Source organism: Rattus norvegicus, chromosome 6 (genome assembly GCF_021556685.1).
Source record: "Rattus norvegicus strain SHRSP/BbbUtx chromosome 6, alternate assembly SHRSP_T2T, whole genome shotgun sequence".
Taxonomy (NCBI): Eukaryota; Metazoa; Chordata; class Mammalia; order Rodentia; family Muridae; genus Rattus; species Rattus norvegicus.
Genome location: NC_141539.1, coordinates 32696807 through 32711969, shown reverse-complemented (window position 1 = coordinate 32711969; position 15163 = coordinate 32696807). Strand labels below are relative to the sequence as shown.

At 38.4% G+C, this 15163-nt stretch overlaps 1 protein-coding gene and 1 pseudogene across 4 annotated transcripts in view; one reads left to right on the top strand and one right to left on the bottom strand.

Annotated features, from left to right (window-relative positions):
• Asxl2 (ASXL transcriptional regulator 2) overlaps window positions 1-15163 on the bottom strand; it is an 88575-nt gene that overhangs the window by 43034 nt on the left and 30378 nt on the right.
• On the top strand, window positions 1341-5010 carry Rpusd4-ps1 (RNA pseudouridine synthase D4, pseudogene 1; annotated as a pseudogene).

Sequence of the window (15163 nt, the reverse complement as noted above, 5' to 3'; positions counted from 1 at the left end):
AGTATATATTACTTCTCATTGTTTAATATATTAGAAGTGATTTAAAAAAGCAGGAAGTCAGGTATAAATCATATTAATCAAGTTAGAACTTAGAATAAGGTCCTAAGGTTCTGTGTTGTATCTATGTTCCCAAGGTAAAAGGGATTTTTGAAGATTTCTTTGCTGGAAACAACCACCTTCTACTTAATCATTATCTGTTCTGTATAGCCTGAGAGTGACTACACTGAAGTCATGGCATTCCTATCTATGTTTTACAAAGTTTGACACTATGGGAATACAAGTTAAATTTTATTTTGACTATACACATATGGGTGTTTTGCATGTCTGTGTGCATTTGCAGTGCCTGGTGTCCAAAGAGGACAGAAAAGGGTATAACCCTGGAATGAAGCTACAGACAGTTGTGAGGAGGTGCCATGGGGTTGGTGGGCATCAAACTTAGGTCCTCTGAAAGAGCAAGTGGTACTCCATTGAGACATCTCTCCAACCTAATTTCTTTTAAACAGGGTGTGTGTGTGTGTGTGTGTGTGTGTGTGTGTGTGTGTGTGTGTGTTTGTGTGTGTGTGTGTGTTTGTGTGTGTGTGTGTGTGTGTGTACACATACATAAATGGCCATCTGAGAGCCATTCCCAAGGAAGCTAAAGGACAACACAACCTACCCTCTAGTGCTAGAATCACAGGCATTGCAAACTGGCCAATGTGGTTTCTGGGAACCACAATCATGTCTTCTACAAGTACAGTGAATATGTTTTATGTTAGTTAAGGAGAAAGCCGAAAATTGTTAATTCAGACATGTAGGAGTAAGGGAGTACAAGTTTGAGAGAGGAGCAACCTAGTGAGCTGAAGAATTGCCTACTATCTTCGCTTTAAATAGTTGGCCTGAAAACATTTATAGCAAAAGGTGTTAAAATCACAAAGCTTCAAGATACATGGAGTATGTGCTGCTAGGTATCCATTTGACACAAAAACAAGAGGGAATATACAGTGAAATGCGAACCTGGAGCACAACATACCATTTTATTCTTACATGTCCTGATATTAAGACAATTTAACTTTGGGTCTGTGTCCTCATCTTCATAAATCTCATGGTTATGTACATGGGGAAGAGCTAATAATCATATTGATGCTAAAATAAAGGAGAAAAAAACACACCAAAAAGGGGGAGCTAAATACTGAGAGACGACTCAGCAGTTAAGAAAGCTTACTGTTCCTAAAGAGAACTCAGATTTATTTCCCAACACCCACAAAAGGCGGCTCAAAACTATATTTTTGGCCTCCACGGTATACATAAATATATGTAACATGCAATATAAATTAAGAAAAATAAGTTCGATAAATCTAGAGATGACTGAGCAGCTGGAAGAAAATGTATACTCAATGAAGTATTAGATGCTGACAAACTGTGAGAGGTCAAAATATTTAAGGTCATTTACTACTTAGATGGTACACTTTAATGTGCCTAACATACCTGCAAAACTGTGGAAACATCACCACCATCTATTTCCAACATCCCAACCTAAAGAGCTGATAGCTGGCCACTCTTCTATCCCTCCCTCTACCTTGCCCCTAATCCTAGTCAACTACTTACCTACTTCATCTCTATAGCTCTATCCAATTTGATATGATAGCGAAATAAAGAACGTTTTGTGAGTAAATTTTTTCAACTACTGTAATCTTTTGAAGGCTCATCTATGTTATGACATAAGAATAGTTATTTTTGTTCTTAATTATCTATTGTATGTATATGACACATTTAGTTTATGTTTACCAACTGGTGAATCATCCATATTTTATCAATAAAGAACAAAGTTGTAGGGGCTTGAGAGATGGTTCAATGGTTAAAAGTACTGCTTGCTCTTCAAGAGGACCCATGTTCAACTCACAGTACCTACACAGAAGTTCACAACTGTCTGTAACTCCAGTTCTAGGAAATACAAATCCCTTACATAGACATGCAAGCAAAACACCAATGGAAATAAAATAAATACATCATTTAAAAAAAAAAAATCCTCCTTGTTTATGTATGTATAACTTTAAGGTAAGGTTCTCCCTGCCTTTTCCCCCCCTTCAACAGTCTTACACTGTAGCCTAGATCTCACTCTGTAGTCTGTTAATCTCCTGGAAATATTCCTGGGATTTTCGGTGTGTACCAACTTGCTTGGTTTAACTTCCCAGATACTCTTTCCTGCTCTCCTTCCTTAAACATGACTCATTTTGCTTCCTTGCTTTGCGCGTTGCTGTCTTACTGGGCTTGTTGGTTTGACCTTTGCTTTTTGTCTTTTGTCATTTTGGGGGGTAGGGAGGGGGAATGAACATTAAGTTAAGGGGAAGAGACTGTGGGAGGATCTGAGAGGAGTTGGGGGATAGAATATGATCAAAATATATGGTATGAAAAAATTAAAACACACAAAAACCCTTGTGTTTTAGAAACGTTAATTCAAGGTTTGAAAGCCATGGTTTCCCAAACCCTCCAAGTTCTTGAGTTCAATCCAGGAAGGGTCTTATACTAACTCCATGCTTAAATTTTCTTTTTTGTTTTTGAGAAAGTGCTAAGCTGTTTTACATAATGATTACAATTCCAGTAGGAATGATGAGGGTCCTACTTTCTTTACATAACTGTCAGCATGTGTTCTTAATGTGTTTTTTATTTGGTCAGTGAACCAAATTTTATATTACAGGAAAAATATAATACAAGTTAAACTATGAATATTCAACTATTTTTTCTAATGACTTAAAAAACTACCAGGTTATAAAAAACAAACATTCAGAACAGCCTTAAAGAATTTAAGAGTCATACTTCATGGTCTGGAAAAAGATAATAAAGCTATCTGTAATAATCAAGACATAAGGGCTGGAGAGATGGCTCAGTGGTTAAGAGCACTGACTGCTCTTCCAGAGGTCCTGAGTTCAATTCCCAGCAACCACGTGGTGGCTCACAACCGTCTGTAATGGGATCTGATGCCCTCTTCTGTTGTGTCTGGAGACAGCTACAGTGTACTCATATATAATGAATAAATAATTTTTTTTAAAAAAAATCAAGACATATTACTTAGAAGGTTTTCCTTAAGGCACATGCCTTTTCTAACACACAAAAGAACAAACCTATCACTGAGCCAACTCAATTACAGCCCTCACCACTGAGGACTAAAATTATGACAAGTCTAGTCTTAGCATCTATGAAACTTAAATACTATTCTCTTCAAGTGCTAATGCCTCTGAACTTCAAAGAGCTAACAAGATGTAAACACATGTTGAGAAACCTTCTTACTATTTCCTTCTTTCTGTAAGTTAGTAACAAGTTGTTCTATGTGCCTAAATCGATACTAGATTTGACAAGGTTTTCATCAGCTTTTCTAATAATCATCTAAAGTCAGGTAAGTTCCCAAACTCCTGAAATTCCAGAGATAATTAGATCTAAATAACTGGATTTACATCATTACATTTTTCAAAGATATGTGCATTTTTACATTTTTATATAAAGATATCATACATATTGGCTATTATATATGTTATTACCTATATTTACATATTAAAAAACTAAATTATCTTGAGAAAAGAAACAAACTAGAATGGAACAAAGTCAAGACTTAAATTTTATTTTCAGAATAAGGGCTAGGAACCTGGAGTAGGATGGCAATAGTGACCACTGAAAACATGTGCTCATGTTCTAATTTTCAGAGCCTGTGAATGTTGCTTTACTAGTGAAAGGGTTAACTAATTATCTTTTGATTAGATTACACAGTATATACAAGTCAATCTCAAACAAAAAATGTATTTATTTTTCAAGATAGTTGTGAGCTGCCATGTGGGTGCTGGGAATTGAACTCAGGATCTCTGGAAGAATAGACAGTGCTCTTAACCACTGAACCATTTCTCCACCCCTAACATCTTGGTTTCTGAGAAAGGCTCACAACTGCCTCTAACTTCAAATCCAGGGGATCCAATACCCTCACACAGACATACATGCTGGCAAAATACCTATGAACATAAAATAAAAATCAATTAATTTTTTAAAAAGATACTTAGAAACAACATTCAGCACTAGAGATATATTCTGTTTGTTGCTACCACTGGTCTCTGTGAACAAGAAAATAAAATACATTATGATATGACTTACACCTATAAGACTGGAAATATGAAGCCAGCCTGGAATACTTAGAGTTCTCGGAACACCTGTACATTGTGTGTGTGACCCTCTCTTCATGAGTTCATGTCCCAGGTGATCACTCCCAGCTCCAGGTTGTTTTAGTTCCAGCTTTCTCTAGGCCACTGAATGCTTAGAGAAGCTCTGAGTCCAGAAACAAGAACAAAAGACGATGTGAGTGTGAGTGCCTACAAACCTCATTCAGTGGAGGGTGCAGGAGCTAGTGTGATTCACACAGCAGCTACAGAGAGTTCACCCCAATGTGCTTGTTAAGGAACTGAGGTGAAGGATTCTCCACCAAGACAACAATGATAAACCCTGTCTCCCTGTCCATGGTGGCCCTGGAGCCTTGCTCTACATCAGTGATGTTCTGCCCATCTTGGTAAAGATTCTTCATGGCCACAAGACAGAACCTTTGCATCTGTGCCACCGTCTGGACAAAGAAACCACAGGTATAATGGTTTTGGCTTGGGAGAAGGACATGGCACATCTCGTCCAGGAGCTGTTTAGGACCTGCCAGGTGGAGAGGTACTGGGCCATCGCTGTGCGCCTTCCCTTGCCTTTGACAGGAGTTGTGGATCCCACCTCATGGAAAAGGAAGTGCCTGGGCATCAGCAACACCACAAGGTGATGCTGTCCCCAATTTACCGCCTGGACAATGGGAAAATGGTAAGGGTACAGGCCAGCCAGGATGCCCAAGTTGCTGCAACTCGGCACTAGGTGCTTAGCAGCGCTCCCTCCTCTGCCCTTGTGGAGCTACAGCCTGTCACTGGGATAAAACATCAGCTCCAAGTTCACCTGTCCTCTGGGTTAGACTGCCCAATCCTTGGTGATCACAAGTACTCAGACTGGAATAGGTTGGCCCCGTAGGTAATACTGGTTGTATTAGCTTCCTGATACTGTGGTAAAACACCATAACCAAAGCAACTAATATATGAAAGAGTTTATTTTGGCAACTGTCTCAGAGGGATAAGAGCCCATCGTGATAGAGAAGCATGGTGGCAAGCAGACAGCATGGTGGACGGAGCTCATATCTCAAATGCAAGCAGAAAGCAAAAGAGAGCAAACTGGGAATAAGGCAAAGCCTTAAGCTCTCAAAGTCCACCCCCAGTGACACACTTCCTCTAACAGAGTGGTTCTCAACCTGTGGATCATCACAACCATCAGAAAACGTATTTCTGATGGTGTTTAAGAACCAAGAATAGGGGTTGGGGATTTAGCTCAGTGGTTGAGCGCTTGCCTAGGAAGCGCAAGGCCCTGGGTTCGGTCCCCAGCTCCGAAAAAAAGAACCAAAAAAACAAACAAAAAACCCCCCCAAAAACAAACAAAACAAAACAAAACAAAAACAAAAACAAAAAACCGACTGCTCTTCCAGAGGTCCTGAGTTCCAATTCCCAGCAACCACATGGTGGCTCACAACCATCTGTAATGGGGTCTAGTGTGTCTGAAGACAGCTAGAGTGTACTCATATTGTTTAAATAAATAAATATTAAAAAAAAAGAACCGAGATAATGCTTAGTAGCAATTATAGTATGAAGCAGCAACAAAAATAATATTATGGTTGAGGTCCCCACAACATGGGAAACTGTATTAAAGGATTTTAGCATTAGAACCACTGTCCTAGCACACCTAAACTTCTCCAAACAGCAACACCAATTATGACTAAATGTTCAAAAGTCCAAGACTATGGGCAGACATTTCTTTCCAACCATCATTAGTTTAATTCAGTGTCCTATTTAACAAACTAAGAGGGCATACCCACCCCCAACCTTTGGTTTTTATGGTTTTGAAGAAACTATTTATTGAAGTAATAAACAAATGAATGGCCTTGCCCTCAGTGTGTCAGTCTGGAGCCCCCTTGGTCTTTTTCAGACAGGTACTCATTGCATAGGCCTGGTAGGCCTTGAACTCCCAGAGATCCACCTGGTTCCACCTCCCAAGTTGCTGGGGTGAAAGGAATGGGGCACCATAGGCAGCAAGAACTTTTTCCTTTCCTGTTTGTTTTGAAGCAGCACTGGAATTTATTAATAAAGGTCTTACTAAGGACACAAACAGGGGCATCAAGAATGAGGGAGAGAGATTCACATTTAGGAGGACAGCCCCTAGAGTACTTGAGGGTCTTCAAGAAGAAATGTGACATTTAAGTGTCTTAACAATAGCAATAAATGTGATTTTCAATGCTTCTGAAATAATTATTCAAAGCATTTACAAGTTAAAAAAATAGACATTTTGCTAAATTTACTTTTTATTCTTTTCTTTTGTTAAAACCCTGAAGTAGGACATGACAAAGAAGTATTGTCTCCAGGCACGGGAATATAGTTCTAACTTTTAAATGTATCAGAGTAGTTACTGTCTTCACAGAACCATGGGATATGTTGTCAGAACCTTAGATATTGTTGGGAACCTGTGATAAGGTAAAAGCTACCTTTCATGCTCTCTAAAGAACCATGGGGCAATTTTAGTAGTTGATATTGGATATTTTATTTTTTACATTTCAAATGTTTTCCTCATTCCTGGTTCCCCCTCAGCAAACTCCATATCTCATCCTCCCTCCCCCTGCTTCTATGAGTGTGCTCCCCCACCCACCTACCCACTCCCACCTCCCTGCCCTGGAATTTCCCTACACTGGGGCAGGGAGCCTTCACGGGACCAAGGGCTTCTCCTCCCACCGATGCAAAACAAGGCCATCCTCTGCTACATATACAGCTGGAGTCATGGGTCCCTCGATGTGTATTGTACTCTTTGGTTGGTTTAGTCCCTGGGAGCTCTGGGGGGGGGGGGGGGTCTGATTGGTTGATATTGTTATTCTTCCTATGGGTTGCAAACCCCTTCAGCTCCTTTTGTCCTTTCTCTAAATCCTCCATCGGTGTCCCCATGCTCAGTTCAATTAGCACCTGTTTCTTTTTCTTTTCTTTAAAGATTTATTTATTTTATGTATATGAGTACACTGTAGATGTTTTCAGACACACCAGAAGAGGGCATTGGGTCCCATTACAGATGGTTGTGAGCCACTCTGTGGTTGCTGGGAATTGAACTTAGGACCTTGGGAAGAGCAGTCAGTGCTCTTAACCACTGAGTCATCTCTCCAGCCCAGCACCCACTTCTTAAAAGGCCAGAAAACTGATCAATAAAAATTTCTCTGAGATTCTGCTAACTTCTCACTTGGAACAGATGACAAGAGTCAGGTGGGATAAGTTGGAAAAACTTGGCCACTTCAGGACTGTAATGAAGAAGTCTTACTCATGGCAGTCAGGTGTAATGTAGGAAACCTGCTGGAGTATCCTCCACAGGTCGCTTTGCCAAGATGGAGGAGAGCCTAAGAGGCAGAAGACTGGACCAGTAAAGGAGAACCAAAGGATGGGATCTGTGTTCAGGAACTGTCTCCATCCAACAGGAAGGAAAGCTGAGCTATCAGGAGCGCTCCCTTGGAAAAATGTCTTGCATAGGCATGCATCAAGGGCCCAGGGATTCTGTCCACTAGAGCATGGGTGCTGTACTGCCCCAGCAGTGAGCATGTGAAACGGTTGTTTGGGTGAGGTAAGTGACAGGCAGCTAACATAAGTGAGTAAAGCAGGCAGCGTAGAAGGCAGAGGATGGGACCATAGACCAAACACACAACTGTCTAAGGGTTATTGGCTCCAGTTGATTGTTGCCCTGTAGGTAAATTTACTATTTTCTTTTAGAAAACCAGGAAATCCAGATATTTCTGTGAAATCTTCCAATCTGTTGCTATCTAAATAAAAACATCTTAAAATGAAAAAAAATCACATTTTGATATAAATTAAAACTATATATGAGCAGGGCAGTAGCCCACAACTTTAATCATAGCATAGCACTCAGAAGGCAGAGACAGGTAGATCTCTGAGTTTAGAGGCCAGCCCAGAGTTCCAGGATAGCTAGGGTAACACAAAGAAACTGTCTCAAAGGCAAACAAAACCAAAACCAAAAACCAAAAAACCCCACAACAACCAAAAGTATGAAGTATTGCCAGTTAATATGTTTCTATATTTCTATTCTGTTTATCCTCATGACCATCCTAATTCTTTTTTTTTTCTTTTCTTTTTTTCGGAGCTGGGGACCGAACCCAGGGCCTTGCGCATGCTAGGCAAGTGCTCTACCACTGAGCTAAATCCCCAACCCCGACCATCCTAATTCTTAATTAATTATTTTCCACCTCCACACTCCTGGGAATAAACTTGGGCCCTTAAGCATATCAAAACACTATGTTCTATCCCTAGCTTTCTATTACAGACCTGCTTTCAAAACACAGATTAACATTATTATTAAAATCAAGACTACTACATACAGATTAAAGGCCTCATTCCTAAGATAAAACAGTAATATCTTATATTTAAAAAAACTAAGTAGTTATTTGCTTTATTTCTTATTTCTAGAATAATAGTATATTTAAATTTTAAAGTGATTACATAAAGCCATGAAGTTAGTGTCTCATTAAGTCTGAGATCCCTTCTCTGACCCTAGCTACCATGTAGGTAATACTATGTTTTCTATGTGTTTTGCACACATACATTTGGGCGTGCACACAGCAACTACAGGAGGACAACAGGTGTGCTTCAAGTCAATATTAAAAATATGGCTATTTAAAAAAAAAAAAAACAGCTTATGGCTCTAAGAAACTGGGTGGTTTTCATGTTAAGAGCATAAAAGTAGGGAAACCATATAGAAGCCAGAGATACACGTGTTGCTCTCATACAAGCTCTGAGATTCCTATTCTGAACCCATCTCTCAACTGTCAACAGCCTGAGATTCTGTGACTGTTACAGTGCAACTAAATGATGCCTAGTGATAGAAGTTACAAACATCTAAATTTGTGCTGCAAAGTATATCTAAAACATGAGTGCATATACAGATACATCAGCTCCTTCTCTAGTAATTAACAGTCCAGTATCCCAAATACAAGAGAAACATGATGGATATGATAGGATTTTTATCCACTCCAACTTCCTTACATAAAATGACTGAATAATTTTAAAAAACAAAGGAAAACTAATAAGCTCTCCCTATAAAGGGAAAATAAATGGCACCAATCCCTCCATGAGTAAAATAATGAAAATCTTAACAAAAAAATGTGGCAAAATAGAAAATAAATGAAGTAGGAAAGCCTATTAAAGACTTCACTGGAATAATATTTTAATAACAGAAATGAACCTTATTCCTGTATTTGTTCCCTTCAGCAGCTGGGAAATTAATGATGTACTGGAGTTTCGAGAATAGTTTTAAGTTATATGACCTGAGGCTAGAAAGAGAAGGCTCAGCAGTTAAGAGCACTTGCTGCTCTTTTGGATGACCTGGGTTTGGTTTCTAGCAACCACAAGGCAGCTTACAGCCATTTGCAACTCCAGTTCCAGGGGATGCAATACCCTTAGCTGACCTTGGCAGACACACTCACATTATATATAGGCAAAACACTCGTACAAAAGATAAAGAAAAAAATCTTTAAACTGCATCACCAATTTTGGTTCTAAGTCCTTTTTTGCACAATGACCATCTACTACACTCCGGTCATGTTTTTTGATTATGTCTTAAGGAGTCCCTAAATGAAACAGGAAAGATCAGGCCTGGATACTTTCTTGTTTTTGATTATCTTTAAAGAATCAGTCCTAACACTGCTCCCACCTTTAACTCAGAAGGTGCCCAAACCTTCTTCACCTCACTATTATCAACAAGAACATCTCTTTCAGTCTGAGTTAACTTTGTCAAGTTTCATTTCTAGGGTGCATATGAAAAAGAGCCCAATCCTTCCCTTTCAGTAACTTAGCACATATAAAATGATAGAGGGCTGGTGTATTAGTAGTATAGGTCCAGACTTCGATTTAAAAAAGTCTGAGCATGTTAACAGTAATGTGCTCTTGAAAAAGGATCCCTTACAAGGAAAAGTATTTCACATAGTTTTTTTCCTTTTAAAAAAAAAAAAAGTGTAAACCTAACTTTCCCTTATGACAAGATAAAAACTATATCCATGTAGCGTCTTTAATCACAGCACTTGGGATTGCACAGGCAAGAAGAGTTCAAAGCCAGCATGGTCTACATAATTAGTTTCAGGATAGCCAGGACTACATAAAAAGCCCATCTCCAAGGGGGGAAAACAAAACAAAACAAAACAAAACAAAACAAAACAAAACAAAACTATCCACACAGCTGTCTTATAGTACTTAGGATACATTTTTAGGGAAAAGACAGACACTTCCCTTAGTTATAACCACAAAATAGTAAGAGAGATAATTGATTTTACTAATAATTTTTCTGACATTTTTCCACCTTACCTTTACTTGAAATTCCATAAAGCTCTTCTTTGAACATGTTTCCTGTTTGAAAGCTAAGAGCCAAAACTACAAACCAATAATTTTCTCTAATTTACATAGAAATCAATAAGCTAGATTTAATATTGGACTGAATTTCTAAGTTTTAGTCTGTTCCTATTTGGCTGAAAAGTTATGCATGTATCAAGAGTTCCTATCAGTTTTCAACTAAAAGTATCAGTTCTGCTGTCAAAGCTCTTTACTTTGCACATAAAAAAGGAAGTGGGTTTTGATAATATCTCAATGTTCTTCCCGTCTTAGAATACATTTGAAATAGTGATGTCAGATCAAGAGTAAAGGCCCTAAATAAGAAAAATGAACAGCCACAATTAGTGTGCTTTACTGGTAAGTAGAACTGTCTTTTTAGTATTTTTGTTTGTTAAAATCTTTTCAGGTGGTGTCTCAATATACAGACCTAGCAAGCCCCGAACTCACTTTGTAAACCAGACTGAGCTTGAACTTGCTGCAATCCTCCTGCTTCTGCTTGCCGAACACTAGAATCTCAGGTATGTGCCAACCTGAGTGGCCCTTAAAACCACCTTTATTTATGTGTGCATAAGAGCACATCTGTGGAATTCAGGACAGATGTCAAGAGTCAGCAAACTTTCCAACAAGTAGGTTCTAAAGTTCAAACTCAAAAGTCATGAGACTTACTGACGAGCCATTTATAGTCCAGTCCTTTTATATTTATTTATTGTCTTCTTCTTTAAGACAGGGTCATATGAAAGAGCCCAGGATGGATCCCAACGCAAAGTCCTCCTGCCTCAGCCAGAATTAAACTGCCTCACTGAATGACGCAGCTATTTCTATTTAGCTACAGGTCTTCCACATTAGATTCACAGGGGTATAAAAATACATAAGTATGAAATATACCTGATATTTTATAAGATACTATACTATGAATGGTCTAAATGTAACAAGTTTAGATCACAAGGGAAACTAAGTTACTCTTTATTACTGGTAAATCAGCATTTATCCATCACCTATCCATTTCCTGAAAAAAAAAAAGAGTTGCTCACGTAAACATGAATTGCATGTATACTTCTCACTTCACTTTCCAAACTATTCTCCTCCTACCTTTATAGATTATTACAATTAGATAATAACTTCAGAGAGATAGCTGCAATTGTACTTATTTCTACAAATGAATCAAAGGCAGATGAAAAACTGTTGAATTTGTTATTACCTAATTTTTTTAATGATTTATTTATTTATTATATAAAAGTACACTGTAGCTGTCTTCAGACACACAAGAAGAGGGCATCAGATGGTTGTGATCTCATTACAAAACTCATTTCAGATGGCTGAGAGCCACCATGTGGTTGCTGGGATTTGAATTTAGGACCTCTGAAAGAACAGTCTTAACCACTGAGCCATCTCTCCTACTTAATTTTTAATGTCCTCTACTATTATGTAAAATGTAGGGTAAGGTTATACTATTCAAATTTACCAATGGAGCTACTAACAACAAATTTTAAGATATTTCTGCATCATAATACATTTACTCAAATTCTCTGACAAACACTATTTTGCCCACTAACAAACATTATTTCGGAGCTAAAAAGCACCAGCAAGGGACACTACTCAAACAGCTGCTGCAGCCTGGATAGCTTTTTAAAAAATAAAACACACCAACAAAACCATACCTTTATTTTACACGAATGGGTACATGTACAATTTTGGTTCCTAGCGCCCACAGATGCTAAAACGAGGGCATGGGATTCAATACTGAATAATTATGGGCTACCATGTGGGTGCTAGAAAATGAACTTGGGACATTTGCAAAAGCAACAAGTGCTCCTAAATGCTAAACCATCTCCCTAGCCTCTCCTTAGGTGACTCTTACAAGGTAGAAACAAGCCAGGCATATGTATCTTTATGTATGGAGTTCCAGGCCAACTAGGGTTATCTCAAAAAACAAAAAACAACCAGAAAAACAAGAAAAAAGCCAGATATAATAACATGCTTATGACTTCAGCATTAGAGAGGTAGAGGCAAGAAAGCTAGGAGTTCACAGCAACCTCCACTGAAATAGTTCAGTTCCAGTCTAGCCTGGGTTATATGAAACCCTGTGAGCACTTCATCCCCAAAAATGCTCCAATATATTACAAGACAATGGCATTTGCTCAATTTAGTCTGGCCACCTTTAATGTTGATCTCTTTGTTTATGATGCCATTGAGAAAACATGACTCTTGCTTGTAATTTCTCTTGTCCACAATTTTCAAACTCACCAAAAAAAAAAAAAAAAAAAAAAAGTCCAAGCTGGAGAGAAGTGGGAAAAAGACAAAGCCCTTTCCACCTTTTAAAAAGATTTACTTATTTATTTTACGTATGTGAGCACACTGTCACTGTCTTAAGATACACAAACCAGAGAGGGCATCAGATCCTATTATATACAGACAGTTGTGAGCCACCATGTGGTTCCTGGGATTTGAACTCATGACCTTTGGAAGAACACTTGCGCTCTTAACTGCTAAGCCATCTCTCTATCCCCAAAGCCCTTTACAATTTATTCTGCCCAAATCAGGTGCTTAAAAAAAATAAAATAATAAAAGACCCTAGGCAGAATAAAAGACCCTAGGCAGAAGCTGCAGTTCATCACTATCAGGCATTATTCTCAAATTATTCATGAAAGATTTAAAACAGAGCGCCCTACTTCGTTTTGTTTTTATCTCATTTGTGTCTGACAACTGAAGTTTGGGTTTGTCTCCAATAAGCTTACAAACTTAAAACTAAGATTATATGATTAGTTTTCTTGAAATGTACGTGTATAGTAGCTATACCAGAGAACAGGAGTTGATGGATTAGTTTGATGCTTCCCAAGAATAGCACAATCATTACAATGGGGATAAGGAAAAAAATTAGACCTATTTTTATACCATGGCACATCAACAGTTCTCAATGCAGTTAAAATTAGCAAGTCTATTATTATAGGAAGAATTACCTTAAGGTCGAAGGCAGTTTACTTAGCACTTAAATTTAAAAGATATTCAAACTTGAGAAAACTTTACACATGAACATCAATACCTCCATAATGTACTTAACGGTTAGTCCAAAATTTCTACTGCCACATATAACTTATTAAATATGAGGACTAAAAAAAATTTCCCTCTTCAAACAGAAGCTAACATAAGGCTACAGAATAATTAGTATGAATAGATGACAAAATGTTATGTTTAACAGAAAAGTACCTTCCAGGGAAAGGGCTTCAATGTAGCCATTATTCCTTAAGTGTCTTGGGTTAGGTATCAAATGGTATGAGAGGAAAGACAGGCAGACTGCGTCTGGTGTTTGCTAGTAGTAATGAACGTTCATTTCCTAGTGAGGAAGAGAGCTGAGAACAGTAAGTGCTCCAAGTGAGAAGACAGAAATAGAGAAGAGTTGCAAATAAGTTATTGTAAGCAACTTCCACAAGGGCCATACACTAAGGTAAACCAAGGTAAACTTTAGAATGTTGTCCAGTACATTTCACAAAGCTAAATGAAATAAAACGTGTATATTTTTTTTTCTTTTTTGAGGTAAGATCTCATTATGTAGCCCTGGCTAGCCTTGAATTGCTACAGGTCTGCATCTGCCTCCCAAGTTCTGGGACTTAAGATGTGTGCCATGCCCAGCTAACTGGATCTCCACACTGCAAGAAACAGACTTAGCATAACAATTAAGTCAAAATGGGATGGTAAGATGGTTCAGCAAGTAAAGGTGACTGCTACATAAGCATGACAATCTCAAAATCCACATGAAGGTGAAGGACTGTACAAAGTTGTCCTAAGACCTACGCATGAACACCACGGCAAAGACTCCATGCCGGACAGGCTCTGTCTGTGCCCCCCTACCCCACGGAGACAGACAGACAGACACACACATTCTAAATTTTATTAAAAATTAAAATTAATCAGACTTAAACACAAAACTCAAGATTATAAAACTTCTAGAAGACATAGAAGGTAATCCTAGATTTTGTCATGACGTTTTAGATATAATACCAAAGGCTCAAGTTCACTATACAAAGGATTGATAAACTGAACTAAATCCAAATTAAAAACTTCTGTTTTATAAAAAGAAACTGCAGAAAACCAGGACTGAAGAGACTGCTCAATGGAGTATAAGTGCTTGCTAAAACCCCGATGATCTCCGAACCACATAAAAAGCCAGATCAGGAAGCACTTATCTGTAATTCCAGTGTTCATAAGGCAAAATGGGAATAACTGCCCAGAACCCTACAGGCTGTCCTCTGACCTCTACACTGTGGCATGTGTAAGCCTGTACTAATTAGTCATATATATAAACACACACATATTTGAAGGGGGGAAAACTGCCAAGAGAATTAAAGATAAACAGAACAAAGCAAACAAACAACCCCCCACCCAAAAACGCCCCCCCAAAAAACACAGCTATAGTTTTAGAGAAAATACACAGAAAAAACTTACCGAATAAAAGTCTATAATCCAGGGCTAGAGAGCTGCTCAGCAGTAAAGAGAACTGGCTGCCCTTGCAGAGGACCCAGAGTCAGTCCCCAGCACCCACATGGTGGCTCACAACCATCCAAAACTCCAGTCCCAGGGGATCCAATGCCCTCTTCTGGCATCTGTGGGACCAGGTACATACATGATACAGACATACACACATGCAAAACTAACATACACATAAAATAAAAATAAATCTTAAAGAAAAAAAGAAGACTGCTCTTCAAAAATGAACAAAG